General features: G+C 42.1%; 1 pseudogene across 1 annotated transcript; it reads right to left on the bottom strand.

The window, feature by feature from the left end:
- Positions 1–3,337: 3,337 nt before the first annotated feature.
- Positions 3,338–4,464, bottom strand: LOC308534850 (keratin, type I cytoskeletal 18-like; annotated as a pseudogene). Its single transcript has one exon. The product of its transcript is annotated as a keratin, type I cytoskeletal 18-like (transcript).
- Between the last annotated feature and the right edge of the window lie 7,593 nt (positions 4,465–12,057).

The following is a 12,057-nucleotide window of genomic DNA, read 5'->3' as shown; positions in this document are numbered from 1 at the left end:
TCAGTGCCTAGAATGGTATCTGGAAAATGAAGCAGATGCTTGATAAATATTAGTTGAATGAATAAATGAAACTGCTTTAATTTTTCCAGTTTTAATGTACAGGTTTGTTTTTATTTTCTGTAATATACTTAATTCTTCTGTGGCACATGGAGATCTATTTGTCATTTAGCATCGGTAGTCATTTATTTTTGCAAAATGTTTTATAGATATGAACTTTAAAAAAAGATAAATATAATAAGATATGTGTGGAGGTTGCATATAAAGTTGGTTAATGAAAAATGGTCCAGGATTTCTCAGAGTTTATACTTTTAATTTCTGTTTCTATCTTTTTCTACCTAACTACACTCTATGTTAGGTAGACAAAGATAACGACCAATAAAAGATATATGTACCCAACTTTTCATTATCTGTGCTAATGAACAAGCTACTTGCTGTAACTGTTTTGCTGTGTTTGTTTTTATACTTTTTCTGAGTTAAAGAAGATCAATGTTTAGGTTGAGAGTTTGGTTATAGGACATGTAGGAGAAAAAAGTAAACAAGAAAAAAATGAGCATTGTAGCAGATGGTTTTATTATCTATTCTGCTTAATGATGCCTAAGAATTTGAGAGCGAGATTTGCCATGGATGATCTCCTCTTATTTTCCCCTACTGCACTTCCTTAGTTGCTTCCAACAAAAATAGACAATTAGGAGTTTTATGTACATTAACAGACAAAAGAATTACTTTCCTGCAAATATACCTAATGACTAAACATATATTATTTAAAAAAATCAGCACATATTTATGTGAATCATGTGTGGGTCTCAGGAAAATGCATGTTCAGATAAAATGTCTTATTTTCATCCCATTATCTGGAAAACCTTGATAAAAAATGGGATTCTAGAAGCTATAAGAAAAAAAAAAGATGTATTTTATGTAGAAAAGACGACATGAGACAAGATTTGGATATAGGAGTGCTATGGTCCCATGAAAGGGTTCTGGAAGTTACTCAACACATTGTGGGCCCTCAAAATGCATCAAACCATCTTTGAATGTACAACTAGTATACATTTATTCACTTATTCTTTATTTAATTACCAGACATTACCTGAATGCCCACTAGGGGCCAGGAATTTTTGTTTGTTTTGCATTTTAAAATGCAAAGGTGAGTAAATAATAAGACCCTACCATCATGTTGCTCACCACCTACTTAGCAAAAGAGAAATATATTAATCAGTAAGTGTAATTGAATGCTTAGAAATCTATACAAGATATAGGGGAAGTGGTAGAGTTGGCCCCAGTGGGGAACGACCAATTCAAGTTGGGCAGAGTTTGTGTGAGGGGAGCATGGAGTAGTGGAATCTAGGAAAGGCTTAAGGAATATATTTTGCATGTCAAGTATGAGTTGGAGTGATGCTTAAAACGTTAATTAGTGCAACAAAATAAAATTAGCTACATTGACATCATCAAAATTGAAAACGTGTACTTCCAAGGACTCTGTCAAGAAAGTAAAAATACAACCCACAGAATGGGAGAAAATTTTTGGCAAATCATATATATGATAAGGGACCTGTATCTAGAATACATAAAAAACTCCTACAACTCAATAATCATAATAAAAAAATAACCAAACTTAAGAAATGCGCAAAACATCTGAGTAGACATTTCTTCAAAGAAAATATATAAATGGCTTATAAGCTAAATAATGCATATAATTTAGAATGAGGAAAATAAAAAACAAAACCACACTGAGATAATACTTTATACCTACTAAAATGCCTACAATCAGAAAGGCAGAGAATAACAAGTGTTGGTAGGAGTGGACAAATTGGCATCATAGTCACAAGTTCTACTCAAACTAAAGCGGGAATATTGGCATTTCACAAGTTCTATTCACACTATGTTTCTGCAGCATCTCTCCAAGGTTGTAACAAAATGGTGATTTCTGGACCTGCAGTACAGGGCCTGTATACTGGGGTGGGAATCTTGAGAACCATCTTGGACTTTGCCTACCACACACAGTTTTACTCTGCTCAATTTTCTTTTTATCCATTTGTTCTACCTCCTGGGAGGTTTCATCAACTTTATAATTCCAAGTCATGGGTTAAGTGTTTTAAAAATTTTGGCAATCATATTTAACTTCCATGAGTACTTTCATCTTTTATGAATGTTTAAAAATTTTTATTATCTAAGATAGCTTGTATGTAATAACCTCTCATCTCTCTGAGTTTAACTTGTAGTTACTTTTTTTCTTTTTTTTTATAGTTACATTTTTAAAATTCTGTACCCTACATTGACTATTTTATCAGAATTTTATTTTCTCCTGTTTATCTTTTAGCATCTGACTTTCATGTTGGAGCTGGTCCTTAAATGTGGTGATTCTTGACTGTCCACTCATAATTAAAAATGAGTTACAAAGATGATTGGAAGCTCTGCAGGCTTGTATTTTGGTTGTTTTACTGTGCAGTGATTGGACAGGGACTGAGATTATTACCTCTGATAGTTTGTCCAGAGAAGAATTCTCCAACCTCTTGCAGGGACAACTAACTGTCAGTATTCTGGGAGCTGAATGGAGGGAGGGATTCTGAGTTTCATAATTCAGTGTGCGTATTTTCACCTAATCCTCTTGCTTTCAGTATGGACCCTCATCCCTGCCTATAGCTGAGGCACAGCTGTTTTAATGTCAGGTGAGTAAAGCTTTCTTCAGCCAAGGAGTTCCTGCTTATATAGGTTGAGAAGGGTATCTTGAGATCTAACTTTCTAATGAAGACTATCAACTAATGTTTTTGTTTCAGCCACACTGAGAGACAAATACAAGATTAGTGGGGCATGAAGCTTATAATTTAGGGCTTCCCCTTAAAGAAAAATAATACAAAATTAATTATTGGACTTTGGCAGAGCCGTGTGAGGGATTAAATTTTATTGATGTCACTTCTCCCTTTTACTTTCCTATGTACTAGTGCCTTCAGTTTTTCAGTGCTCTGGGTGGAGGATGGAATGCTTTCTGTGCAGCTGCTTTAATGTCTGCTCAGCTAAATCAGTTGCACTTGTCCATCCACTTTCTACCTTTAGTTATTTTGTTAACATTTCTTATCTCCTATTATTATTATTTTTTTCAATGATCTCTGAACTTTTTATTGGCCTCTTGCCTAACAAGGGGTGCCCCACTTCTGCGGCCTCAATGTCTCAGGACTTTGGTGTTGCTGACCTCAGTTTGCCACCCACAGTCCTGCGAGGGTGGTCTTTTGTGTAGGTTGCATGGGGTTGCTATTGTCTAGGCCCAGGGCATCATTAAGAGAAAAGTCCTCCCTTTTCCCAGCAGGCAGAGGTAGGCGGCAATCTCTGCCTCCAGCTGGACCTAGATGTTCAGCAGACCCTCCGCCTGGGTCTGGGCCAGCTGACTCCGGGTGCAGCAGGATCCCATTGAATTGTTCCATCTGCATGGCCTAGCATGTCTCCACTTCCCTCAGGCTGTTCTCCAAACTTGCCTTCAGACTTTTTCAGAGGTCAATCTCCAAGGACTGGATCAGATATCTCAACTCTGTATCATGTTAGCGGTCTGCGAAGTGACCACTGTGGTGCTCTCCCCAGTCTGTTGGGACCAATGCTTGTCTAGCTTTTCTCAGTTCTTCCAAGTCAGCTTGTCATATTGGACCTGGATGTGTGCCATGATCTTGCTCAGGTCCTGAGATTTGGGGCATTCAACTCCATGGTCACCCAGAGTTGGCAGTCTGGTTTGGTAGACCATTTATTTCTTCCTCATGGTTCTTCTACATGAGGAGTAGCTCCTCCAGGATAGCCTCGAGCTATGTCTCCAGCGGCAGCTGAGTGACATTGGTGTCATCAGTGACCTTTCAGAGCCCATTGATGTCACTCTCCACAGACTGGCACATAGCCAGCTATGTCTCATACTTGACTCTGAAATCAGCAGCAGCAATTTGGGCATTGTCAAACTACAGAATGATGCAAGCACTGTCCCCAGAACTTGCAAAGACCTTAGCCCTTAGTTCCTCAATGGTCTTGAAATAATGCCCCAGTCTCTGACCGGGGTCCCTCTTTTTCCACGTGTTCCCGGAATTTGCTCTTCAGCTTCTGATTATCAGCCTCCAGGCTTCTCACCCGCTCCAGATAGGAGGCCAGGCCATCATTCAGGCATTCCATAATCTCCTTCTCACTCTGGATGCCTCCTATCCCCGCCAGACCCCCCTGCCATTCCCACAGCCAGGCCCAGGACCTCCAGCTGCCCTGCACTCTGGTGGACTGAGACGTGGAAATCTGGGAGCCCAATCCCCTGCATAGACACTGTCTGTGCTGCTGGCTGGCTGGGCCTGGTCGCCAGGCATGGAGCCCAGGTTCTGGTGGTTTGTGGAGAAGCTGGAGCAGGTGCTGAAGCAGGGAGGAAGGCGAGAGGCCAAGACGCAGGTTTGAGCAGTAATGAGTGCCAGGTCCGTGACTCACGTTATATGCCCATATTATTTTTGTCATTTTTCTTGTGAGTTTTTAGGAGCAGGCAAAGAAAAATCTATCAAATTTAACCAGAGCTTCCATAAACTATGTTTAGAGTTGGAAGAAATCATCCAGTTCAGGCTAAATCCTTAGCCTGGATTTTAGGAGGTCTTTTCCCCAAATTGTACTCAAAAGTTTGTATGGAAGTCTTGTGTCTATTTTCCTGGGAAGAAGATCTATAGCTCATCAGATTCTCAAAAGTTAACATCCCTGATATTCACAGTTGAGGACATTGTGATTAATAGAGACAAGGCCAGACATCTCCTTGATTCTATGTGCCTGACAATACAAAAGCCTGGGTTCCCAGTATAGAGGTCATCTAAGGGAAGAATTTTCTAAGCTAAGAGCTTTCTGACTCTGGTTGTCCTTAGCACACTCTAGGGTATATAAATATGGACATGGGCAGAATCTTTGCTCTTCCCCACTTGAAGGTCTTCTCCCTCATTTAATGATAGTTTTGTCTTCCATTGTGGGGAAGTCATTTTCCTTGAGAGAATGGTGTCCATGGTTGTAAATAAAGTAGGAGGATCTCAACTTGTACCTTACATGTGTTTATCCCACATTTAGCCATTCTGGGAGATTCAGGTCTCAGGCTTCCCTAAATTTGCAAGACCTCCAGGAGTCTATCTACATAGCAGCCTGAGCAACCCACTAAAGCAGTGGTTCTCAACCTTCTGGCCCTTTAAATACAGTTCCTCAGGTTGTGTCCCAACCATAAAATTATTTTCGTTGCTACTTCATAACTGTAATGTTGCTACTGTTATGAATCGTCATGTAAATATCTGATATGCAGGATAGTGTTAGGCGACCCCTGTGAAAGGGTCGTTCGACCGCCAAAGGGGTCGCGACCCACAGGTTGAGAACCGCTGCACTAAAGGAATACAGGCAGCCTGAGGGTGGGTCAAGGCATTCTTCATTCCGCTCTTAAGAATTAAGACTGAAGGCATTAAAAGTTATTTCCTACTTTGGTGGAATGATGCCATACTGTTTGTTCTTTGACAGCTTCAGGATGCTTCTATAGCCAAGGAGAGAGTCTCAGAGGACTTGGCAGTCACCTTAGGGAGCCAGGAAAGCAGGAAAATGGTGTTTATTATTCTGTAGCTGGGAGAAATGTAATCACTGCTTGTGAGATACCTCCTAGGGAGGGGAGGAGATGTTTGGGGTCTTACAATTGTGAGGCATTCCTATTGCAAGCCTCTTATTTGGTTGAGGAAACATGGAACACATTTGCAATGTGTAAGGGCACCTGTGGCTACAGAAGGGGCATGTGCTTTTGGGCTTTGAATTTCAGGTATGCTACCTCATTAAACATTCTGTAGTCAGAATGATCTCCAAGCATCATCCAACCCTCAATCCTTTGATGATGAGATTTGAATTTCACCAACAGGAAATACAATGATTTACTTGTGGATCATTTTCCACAGAACAAGGCTGCCAACAAGTTATCTTATGTTACTATCTGGAGACAGACTCCCCTGTGGGAAAAGTCTTCATTTTAATCAGTAAGGAGGTATGAAGTGTGAGGACTATGGGGCTCTGTCCCCCCACAACCTAGAAATGCTGATGAGCAGTTCTTTTGCATATATTATATGCTGCCAGCAACAGCCCTCTCTGGGGGATTAATATATTGATCAGCCTGCTGGAAGGGGTAGTGACCTCCCCATTGGGAGAAGCCTGGCTAATGCCTTGGTTTCTCTGACAGCAAGTCCAGAAGGAATCTGTTGCCAGGAATCAAAGGTAGTTGTTGCCGTGACAGCGGAGTGCAGCATGCGTGTGTCTCTCCCAGTCCCCATGTGACCCTTTGCTGTGACGCTTGTGTGTTTAAACCTGCGCAAGACTCAGGAAGGTAGAGATAGCCCATGTGTGTCCCATGTGCCCTCTTCAGGAGTCTGAGCTGGGCCCTCTAGGGTCAGTGTGCTCTTTCCCTTTGCTGCACTCTCAGAAGCCAACTGATGGGACCTCTTAAGCCAGAGGGGAACTCAGGGAAGACAGCATGATTCCTGAGATGGGCAAAGTGCTGGGTAAGTAAGGGCACCTACACTTTCAACAAACCGGTTGTCTAAAATGCTTCTCAACATTGGGCACGTGTACGAAGATGACTATCTTCCCTTTCCAAGCAGCCATATATGTTGCTGACAAGTCTCAACATCTCATTTGAATTATCTCAGATGTTTCTATTCCTCCTGTCTTTCTCATTCACATTATTTGTTGTCCCTTCATATAATCAAACTAGCGGCCCAGTGCTCGAATTCGTGCATGGGTGGGGTCCCTCAGGGTGGCCATTGGGAATCGGGCCGAAACTCGCAGAGCAACGCCGCCTGCTGCTCCTGTCTGCCGCTCCGCTCATCCCAGCGCCCCCTGCACCTGCGGCGGGCTCATGCCCAATTAGTCCTGATCAGGAGAGCCCTGCATCTGGTGCCCGTCCTGAGGAGGGGGCGGTTGGGTCGTGATTGGCCTTCTAGGTGGGCTGTGGGACACCCTTGCTGGCCCAGGATCTGGATCCATCCCACTGACGTTTGCGCTGGTTGTTGGGAGTCACCAGGCGGCCACTTATATGTTATTTCTTCCTTATGGAGTGTCTAGGGAGGGGAAGCGGCTGTGGTGCCCAAGGCTGACTTCCAGGAGGCCAGAGGCGCTGCTGGGGATCATGCTGGTGGTGCCGGTCCCTCGGCGCCTGGCCTGTTCTCTGGAGATTGGAACTGCAGGCCTACTGAGGGAGTGAGTGGCTGCTGCCAGGCTGGTGGGCCACTGGGACGGATGGGTCAGTCAGCTAAGCGGCGCTCCCGCTGTAGGAGCACACTGACCACCTGGGGGCAGTTCCTGCATTGATCGTCTCTCCCCTGGTGGTCAGTGCACATCATAGCAACTGGTCGACCAGTTGTGCGGTTGTTTGGTCGCTTAGGCTTTTATATATATAGATGCTTAGTAAGCTGAGGATTGCTTGTGTGATGGATTTCTAAGCGTTCAGGAATGAGTGGGGGGCATTCTTAGATTTGAGGTTGAGTCTGTGGTCACTGTTGTTCAGCTCCTCTTTCCACCTGGATTTATACACGTAGCCATCCTGCTGGAGGCGCTTTATCACCTCTCCTCTTATACCACCAAGCTTCAGGCTAAAATTTTACTTATTACACAAAGTTCCATTGGAAACAGGCTCCAGGATTAGGTTTCTCTTTGCTTATAATTGAAGAGATTGTCATTATGACATATTCATAAGTGGATATATTTGACCATTTGCAGACTCTTCCTCCCTCCGGTCCTTCTCCATTCTTTCTTTTCTTAATCAAAAATCCATATCTCAGAGGGATGCAAAAACACTGGGAAGAAGCATCTAATTCAACTGTGTTTTATTTCATTATGTTTCCTCTGAAGCACAAATCTTTCATAGTCATGCTGTCTTTCACAGCAGCAAGTTATGGTGACTTGGACATAGCCTTCTCCCTCCCCTCTTGGGAGCCCCAAAACGTCTCAGTTACTCTGCACCCCACCTACCCATGACGGTTCTTGTAGAGTTCCCTTTCTCCACACAGTTGTGGAAATTCCCACACAAGATGCTTTTAATTTACCCACGCAGAGACCGGGCTAGAGTTCACTACGGGGGCTTCCAAGACTGGTTGCCAGAGCTGCCACGCCTGGAGCTGTGCTGCTGCTACCGCAGTCTAGCTGCAGATCCCAGCCGCGGCCCGGGTGCCAGCATGCCACAGAGGTGCGGTTCTCAGGCACCTCAGCCGCTGGCACTTTTGCAAAATGAGAAAAAGAGTGCTTTTTTGCAATAAGGGTTCTAGAACAGGCTTGGTTAGCCTGCAAGCACAGTAAGTTAGACATACCGTGCTTTCTTCCGAGTCGAACTGCATTGCTTCTGCTGCAGCCAGGACTTCCACCTGGAACTTAGTTGGAGCTCTGATCTTGCAGCTGCCTTGAGCCTGGTAAGCTGGGACTTCGCTGCCACCAATGCCTTGTCATTTGAGATCCCTGCTAATATTTTGGCCAATGTTTTTGAGGATTAAAAAACCCCAGAATGTTTCTTTCTTTAGTTTTGGAAATGGTGGGAAGGTCTGTACCCAGAATTTCCAAGTTGTGTGATAGCTGTTAATTCCTAGGCACAGGGCTCAGACAAGCTGCTGGGATGCTTTGGGTTCTGCTCTCAGCTACTAACATTCACTGCCTTCCAACCCTCAGGTCCTTTGTCTGAATTACTGCACCAGATACCTTGCTCCATTTGGTAAATTTTTTGTTGTCTATCATATATCTCATTTTATTTGAGGTACTCCCAACTAATCAGACATGGTTGTATAGGTATGAAACCTAGTTGAGGTCAGGATTCAGTTATTTCCCCAGGAGGACTTGTGGTCTCAAGGAATGCAGTTTATGCTAAGAGATCCTGTGTTTGTGGGAGGGATGAAGGCTGGCGGGGCTCCTCATTGTCCCTAACTTGGATGTATTTGAGGCTCAGTTCTAGCCCAGATAGGCTGTGCATTTCAGCCAGTTATAGCTCAGGTCCCAAATATTTTATTTGCCTGTAGCTCTCCCACCCTCAGTACACGGTCCTCTCTTCTCCCTTTCTCCTCCCAGGCCTATCTAACCATCACTTTGACATCTCCTCCTCCCCAACAGGCCTGCTCAGAACAGCCACCAGACTGCTCCATGTTCTTTGCGTTTCTCAGTGATTGGTCCATCTCTTTCCCATGGCCTTCTTTCATTTTCCTCAGAAAGAGAGTGTAAATTATGTATAAATACATTTCATACTTCACAATACATATCACCTATTTCTCACAACGTTTCCCACCTCAGTTGTGCAGTTGAAATGATCATCTATTTCAAACATTCAGGAATCTATAGAAACTAATATAACTGGTGCCTACATTGAACAAATGTGTAAATATTTGGCCAACTTTGCTTCAGATATTTTAAAATAAATCCAACGTTGCAAGGTCTAGTCGAAGTCCTCTACTTCTCCCCAGCTCATAACTCCTAAAGTCCCCCAGAAGTAACGATTCCTGAGATACATTTCATTCCTTCCCACCAATGTTTTATGCATTTTGTTTACATGTGTGTATCCATATCTATGCATAATATTATTTTATGGATTTAAAAAGAAAACGAGTGATATTAAGTATACAGCATATTCCAGGTTAATTTCTTCATTGAAACTTGTTTTTCATATTTTTTTTTCATGTTGATCCATTAGATGTAATTTATTTTAGCTGTTATAAAGATCACATTTGAGAATACACTACAATTGATATATCTATTTTCAATTGACATGCCAAATAGCTACTTTGTGCCCAGCTGGCATAGCTCAGTGGTTGAGCATTAACCTATGAACCAGGAAGTCACAGTTCAATTTCCGGTCAGGGCATATGCCCGGGTTGTGGGTTTGATCCCAAGTGTGGGATGTGCAGGAGGCATCTGATCAATGATTTCTTCTCATCATTGATATTTCTATGTCTCTCTCCCTCTCCTTTCTTCTCTGAAATCAATAAAATATATATATTTAAAAATAGCTACTTTGAAAAAGAAGCTTCGCTTTTCCCACTCTTCTAACTTTTGTCTTATTACTTCTGAAAAATGTAATTATTACTTCCTGATTCTGATTATTGGTTCAATTCTAGAAGCCTTCTTACCTTATTGGGCTTACTTCAATGTGGAAGGAAGTAAATTGATACAAGAACTAAAAGACAAGCAGATTAAGGATGGGAAAGGGGTACAAAATTGTAACTCCGAAATGATGACTTGAAGATGCTCGAAGGGCTTACATAAGATTCATAAAGATGCTGTGGCTGATTCAGCAAGAGCACAGGGCTCTGGAGTATGACAGCACAAGCTGAATTCTAGTGCCAATCTTTTCTAGCCTATGGATCTAGCAATTTTCTCTAACTCTCTAAAAACTTTCTTAATCTCAAGTCATGGAGTGTTTATAGAATTGGTTTTTTTTAAAAAAATATATTTTTACTGATTTCAGAGAGGAAGGGAGAGAAAGGGGAGGTAGAAACATCAATGATGAGAGGGAATCATTGATCGGCTGCCGCCTGCACGCCCCACACTGGGGATTGAGCCCAAAACCCAGGCATGTGCCATTGACTGGAATCAAATCTGGGACCTTTCAGTCTGCAGGCTGACACTCTATGTGCATTGAGTGCACATAGAGCCAAATCCATTTGTACTTTTTGTTTTGCATTGAGACAAACCAGCTGGGGCTATAGAATTGTTTTGAGAATTAAATGAAGTAATTCATATAAGGCTTGTAGTACAGTGCCTGGCACAAGCTAAGTTTGCTGCTCATATTGGTTATGAGTAATAGTTATTACTTACTTCAATGCAGATATCTCTATTTTGGTAGTGGGATCCAAGTGAGGACCTACCTCTGCTTTTTGGCTGGAGTGCTCCCTCTTTTTATTATGTGGCTTAAGGAGGGATAGAGAGGGAATTACTGTAAGCTCTTATAAACTCAAGCTCATATAGAAGATCCGCTCCCCTCTTCTGTTTCAAAGGCAAGATAGATTTTTGGATGTCTTGAGAATTCTGTATTAATTCAAGGGAATTATTCAATATCCTAACATCTTCTAAGGACATTATCAATATTAGGATATAAAGATTATGTTGAAATATATTCTATAAAAATAACTTCAATAATTCCACTACATTTACTGTTGTTTAAGATGGTATTTTCAGATGTATGTTTTAACTTATCTAAGGTGTGCATGAACCTACTCAACTATTTGTTTAAACCCATCTCTGAATGAAAATCTTTATTAGAAATTAAACATGTTTATATGCAGATAAAGGTAGGAATAGACTATCAGGTTCAGGGGAAACTTTATGGCTTGAGAGATTTCAGTAACTCCATTTTCATTCTCATAAAACCTGTCTTGTACAACTGCTCCTTGAAAGCATTATTTAGCCAAATACACGCATGCTCTTGAAAGAGACAAGGTTTGTCCTTTGCTGCGAAAAATGCTCAGGCTACAAGTAGAATGGGAACCCCTTCAGAGTGGCTTTGTCTTTCCAATTCTCAAATAATTCGTAGGTCTTACTCACAAATTGGTTATTTCAAATGGCTCTATCAAGACAAAAACAGTGGCTGTGATGCTTACAGCCAGAGAGACAGAAGGAAGTGGTGCCAAACTGGGGTACTGAACACAAGGCAAATTCACACAGATGGCTGTTCATTGTGGAAATATTTTGAATAGTGATGCACTAATCCTGAGGATGAACGGAGGGGGTGTGTTGGTTAAGCCCCAAACTCTCAGGTAGCCAGCAGTGGGTCATGGCCCTCTCTCAGGCAGTCTGAATTCTCGTTCTCTTTATTCTCTGGACATTCTGAAATTTTCATTTCTTTCACAGGGATAGGAAAGAAAGAGATAATGAGCTTTGGGAAATACTGCATATCTCTGTTAGGACGAGGCTCCTAATACTAGTTTTGTGCCTGTTTTCCCAAACTGCTTTATGCAAAGACTTTCCCACATATAATAATGTCTATATAACAACTAAGATACATGCTTTTTATTCACTGCATTTGTACGAAAACTATTAAATCCTCAAGGACTACCTGTGGCTACATGTAGAACCATTCAG

The sequence above is a fragment of the Myotis nattereri genome (genome assembly GCF_964212035.1).
Source record: "Myotis nattereri genome assembly, chromosome: 1".
NCBI classification, from domain to species: domain Eukaryota; kingdom Metazoa; phylum Chordata; class Mammalia; order Chiroptera; family Vespertilionidae; genus Myotis; species Myotis nattereri.
The sequence above is the reverse complement of the archived record's forward strand: the minus strand, read 5'-3'. Positions and strand labels throughout refer to the sequence as shown.